Below are 5,652 nucleotides of genomic sequence, written 5' to 3' on the forward strand. Positions count from 1 at the left end.
CATGTCTCTTTTCAGTTATGTGAATATTCCACCAGCCGTCTTTCTCCCTCTTCCTCCGCCCTGTCATTTTTCTGTCTCAAGCGGGGAACCTGAATTAAATGTATTCATTGTAAGGGATTTAAGGCTATTTTTCAGCGCTCTTAGGTAACAGACAGTACAGTCATGTGCTCCTAAATATTGGCAAATGTTTAACATAAAATAGTGATTTAACACTTTGTCCCTATGTAGCCTCCGCAGTGTTTCCCCCCAGGAATTGAATTTAGAGGGAGTGTTCAAATATATGGGGTGGGGTTGGAAAATAACTAAAATGACAACAGTTCTGACCACTGGGGTAGAGATAGGGGAATTAGAGAGGAAAATCCCCTATCATTACATGCTCACGTTAAAATGGCAGCTGGCAGGTGAACATTATTATCCCCATTTTATAGGTAGGGAAATTGAAGTGCGAAGACCTCCAAGACAAATATTAAACATATTATATCTGAGAAGAGTGCCAAAATATGATGTGTACTGTTCATCTTATAGTTGTGGACAGCAACAGAAGAGTACCAGTGAAATTTAATTCTCTAGCATTTTTCCTCTTGCAAAGATTTTTTTAAAGGTGAAAAACTTGTGCTCTAGTTATTATTATATATTTGTGTTATACTTTACCAAAAGCAACATTTTAACCAAAACCTCATTTTTTAAACAAAATCAATTTTTCAAAAACTAAAACTTTGTTTAATTTTTCAACCAAAACCTCTAGTTTTATAGGAATTGGAGGAAAGGAAGAAATGTCTTGTGAAAAGTGACAGCTAGAATGAAAGAAAAATGCCTATAAACACTATAAAAGATGCTGTAGGGAATAGCCTTGCATAGGCTGGTTAACCCAATGATCTTTTACAGCTCTAATTTCTGTAATTCCAAGGAAGGAACTTTACAAAATCCTTCTGTAGCTGTCCGTCTTTAGTGTCTGTGAGAGCACATATTAACATCATAATAGAATAAAAGGCCTGTGTGGATATCTGTATCGAAGTGCAAAGAAAACAGTGGTTAGAAGGTTCAGGGTAGAGAAATCTTGGAAATTGTCTGCTTGGCTAATGATAGAGCTTTGTCTGTCTCTCTGAATCCTGAAAGAAGCCCCAGAAAGGGTGTTTATGCTGAAGCCTCTTAATCTGATGGGATTCATTTGATCCCTACTGGAATTGAACACTGGGTTTATGTAGTACAATTAAGGATTGATAAAAGCCTCAGGTTTTAGAAAACAAATCAAATTAGTTGGATTAGAACAACCACCACTCCGGAAAACAGCAAATCTTATGTTGTGGAGTTATCTCTGGTCAGAAGTCTGTGACACTATGATCCATTTTTCCCCTTAGATTCCATTTTACACAAGCACACTTTGGTGAAAGGGGACAGAGGCTAAGGAAGATTAGACTGGATAGCTACATCGATAAATCAGTACAGCAAAACTAATAAAACCACGCAAAGCAAAGCAAACTAATTTTTCTTTAGGACTGAGCTGGGAAAATGTAAGCACCTGTTAGTCCAATAAGCCTTTCTTGACTGCAGTAATTATATAGCACAGATGGAAGCTGATTCAATATTGTAGAAAATCTGTGACTAGCTAGGGCCTGTCTACACTAGGAAATAATTTCAAAATAATTTATTTTGAAATAATAATTCCCAAAATAACTATTTCAAAATGGTGTGTCCACACTACAGGGAATCCTTGAAATTAGTCTGAGGCAGGCTCCCTAATGTAGACACTCTACCTCATAGAATCATAGAATCATAGGACTGGAAGGGACCTCAAGAGGTCATCGAGTCCAGCCCCCCGCCCTCAAGGCAGGAAAAGACTTAGAGCCCCAGAAAACACTGGGAAGTAATTACTTTGAATGACTCTGGGAAGTAGTTATTTCGAAATAGCAGCAATGGAACATTCACACTATTTTAAAATAACTATTTTGAAATAAGTACTATTCCTTGTGGAAACCAGCCTCTTATTTCGAAATAACAGGCTTGGTAGTGTTGATGCTCCTCTTGTTGTTTTGAAATAAGGGGAGTTATTTTAGACCAGGGCCTAGTGCTTCACCAGTGTGATGACCACCATGGTGTCTCAGAATTTCATAGTGATACCAGGGAAAGAACTGAGAGCTCTTATTTCTACAAAAGCACTATGACATGAGCCAAAGGAAGAACTGTTTTAGCAGTTAGCAGGATGTGGCCTATAAGGGTGCATCTACACAGCAGGGCTTAACTAAAAATAAGATTCGCAAATTGTGTTACATCAATTGTGTAGCTTATTTTGATATTGGGAGCATCTACATAGAACTTATTTTGAAATAGAGCACTCTTCCTCCGACTTCCCTTACTCCTCGTACAATGAGGGTTACAGGAGTCGGAGTAAGAAGTCCCTCAGCTTGACAGTATTTCAACATTATTTCAAAATAACTGCCAGCTGTGTAGACACGGACTAAATTATTTCAAAATAATGTTGCTGTGTAGACGTACCCTTACATGGGTGCAGGTTAGAATTTTAGCTATAAAACATATTATAACTGAGCATTCTGGAGCCAATGCTTGCCAATTAGGAAGAGACCCCTATTGGGCCAAATTCATCTCAAGTGTAACTATTATTTTGGCCCATAAGAGGGTGTCAGGGGTCCGCACCCCCGTGCGCCTCAGTGCCCCCTGACTGTCTTCATATAGCCCATCTCAGGGCAGAATACAGTCTGTATGGGTTGCTCATCATAGGCATTTGGGCTTATCTCCATGGCCCCGCTTACCTAAGCCAGGCTGCAACCTGTCTCCATGCCCAGGCCTTTCCTTCGGCCCCCCATCGGGGTAGCCTTAGCCGGCCTTCTCCCAGCTCTAGCTAGCTAGCCCCAGCAGGTCTCCCTCCTGGGAGCTCCTGCTTCCTCCACAGCCAGTCCCTCACTGGCCTCTCTCCCCCCTTGAGCAACCTGGGCTTCTCTATATATACACACACAAGCCAGCTGTGCTCCTGCTCGCCCTAACGGGTTCAGCTGGCTTCTCTCAGCCATGCATGCATTCCTGGATCTTTGCCAGCTGGGTTCTCCCCTGCCCTAATAGGTTCAGCTGGCTTCTACCAGCCATTCGTGCAGTTCTGGATCTTTGCCAGCTGGGCCCTCTCTAGCCCTAATTAGCTCCCGCTGGCCTCCTCTCTGCTAGCCCCGGCTCCGGGACGGAGTCCGAGTATTAAAGGGCCAGTGCAGGGCAGGCACCCTGTCACAGAGGGCTAATCACCAAAATTGATAACCCTTTAATTGCTGTATTCATTCCCTTTGTAGAGCACACACCTAATAGTTTCCTTTGACATGGCCAGTGTAGGACACTACCAAGCTGGATTTATAGAGGTCCAAGCTGCCAACAACAGAAAAACAAATCAGACTATGTTGCTTTCTGTCCAATTTGACTGCTCCCAGTTCCTGGGTAAGCTGCTGAGACTACTGAAGCATCCCCAAATGCATGGGTTTGGTTTGCTTGTGTTTCAGGTTTCCAAAGGAATGTTTGAGGACAGCAGACAAACTAGATGAATTAATTTACTCCCCTCCTATTCTCTGTACCAATCCAAAGTGACATTTTGGGATCTGTTTTCTGTGATGCCTGCTGAGCAATAGCTTTAATATACGAGAGGGGCCTGATGTTTTATGGACACCAGAGGCAGCCAGAGTTTGCTCCAGAAGATCATTGCTAAACCAGTTTTAAGAGCACCAGTGTCATGTTATGTGGAATTTTATGACCCTCAACAGCTGCTCAGCTATGGAGCAGTTCATTAAACATGTGTGCCAGGACCCAATGTAGGCATCTGGTTCCTAAGTGCTGCAGACATGCAGGCAAGTGATAGACAACAGAGCAATTAGCTGTCCAAAGGATCTGGAATGTTCTTTCTTTAAAAATGTGTGGTATGGTGTTCTTGAAAGTGAGTGCTTAGAGCCAGACAGAATGTAAACAGATGCCAGGATCATTTCCAGCCTCATTCCTTAGCTCTGCCAATGAACCCCAGTATTGGCCTGCAGCTCCTCCTTTCATCCTACTCTTTCAGTCAGGAGCAGATTAAAACTAAACAGGGCCCTGGATCCACGAGCACCATACCACCTCTCATCCTGGATTCTTCCTTTGTCTTCCTTCTGCAAGACAAATTCCTCTTCCCAGTCCATTAGTGATCTTCCTGAAAACACCATCGTGGCCACTTTGAATGTAGAAGCTCTCTATACTAACATTCCACATAAAGATTGATGACTACAAGTTGTCAGAATCTATATCCCTGATGATGTCATGGCACAGCTGGTTGCTGACCTTTGTGACTTTATTCTTACCATAAGAATTTCAGAATTGGGGATGATTTATATACCTTTAAGTCAGTGGCACTGTTCTGGGTACCCACATGGCCCCACAGTGAGCCAACATTTTTATGGCTGACTTAGAACAACACTTCCTCAGCTCTCACCTGCAAGTGCCCCTCTCCTCCTAGCACTACACTGATGACATCTTCATTATCTGGACCAATGGTAAGGAGATATATGCCATCATGTGCCAGCAATGCCCATCTGCCATGTACATTGGACAAACCAGACTACCTCAATAAAAAATGGATACAAATCAGACATCAAGAATGGTAACATTCAAAAACCAGTAGGGAAGCACTTTAACCTCTCTTGCCACACAGTTACTGACTTGAAAGTTGCCATTCCTAGATGAAAAAACTTAAAAAAACAGACTGCAACGCTGAGCTGGAATTCATATGTAAATTTGATTCCCTCAGAAGCTGTCTGAATAGACTCATGGAATGGCTCTCTCAATTACAATAAGTAATTTCCTCTTCAGGTACTCTCACCTTCTCATCACTGTTGGAGGTGAGCAATATCTACCCTGATTTAATTAGCACTGATGTTTCACTCCAATCTCTGTATTCCTGCCTTTCTTTCACTTCAAGCATCTGAGGAAGTGAGCTGTATTTCAGTAAAGCTTATGTCCTAATAAATTTGTTAGTCTATAAAGTTCCCCTGTACTCCTTGTTGTTCTTCCCAGTATATCTGTAAAAACTATTTTTAACACTGACCCAGGCCACATTCGTCCTCACCGCTTCCACAAATGGTCTCTTGATCATTCCTATGTACAAGTGCTTGATTGTCCTGCTAAGTGAGGTAACCCACCCTCCCCTCCTAACCCATCCTTCCCTCACCCGCAGCTTCATCCTTCAGCTATAAACTATAGCACAGCCTCTCACTACTATAGCCAAGACCCTTCTGGCAGCAGGACCAGGATCCCAGAGGGTCCACCGCAATCCCAGTCTTGGGTTGCGTCTCTATACAGCTCTGCCAATATACCTCTTTCCTGACCTACATTCCTGATCCTACTCTTCAAGTTCAGGAAGCCTAGAGTATACAGTTGTTAGGAACCATCTTGAACTTTCTGAAGGAAGTAGAGTGTGAGCAGGGTGTAACAAAATAGGTCTTTTCCAGCTGTAATTTCTATGATGCCATGAAACTGATTTCATTGATAACTTATACCAGGATTTGGATCAAGGCCTACTAAAGTGAAAAGCATGAGCACTAGATTTAACATCACTTTCAGCGCCTAGTATTAACATTAACTTCATTATTAACAGTATAAATATGTAGATCACTTCACTAGACCTCTGTGAAA

Source organism: Pelodiscus sinensis, chromosome 13 (genome assembly GCF_052426305.1).
Source record: "Pelodiscus sinensis isolate ZL-2025 chromosome 13, ASM5242630v1, whole genome shotgun sequence".
NCBI classification, from domain to species: Eukaryota; Metazoa; Chordata; order Testudines; family Trionychidae; genus Pelodiscus; species Pelodiscus sinensis.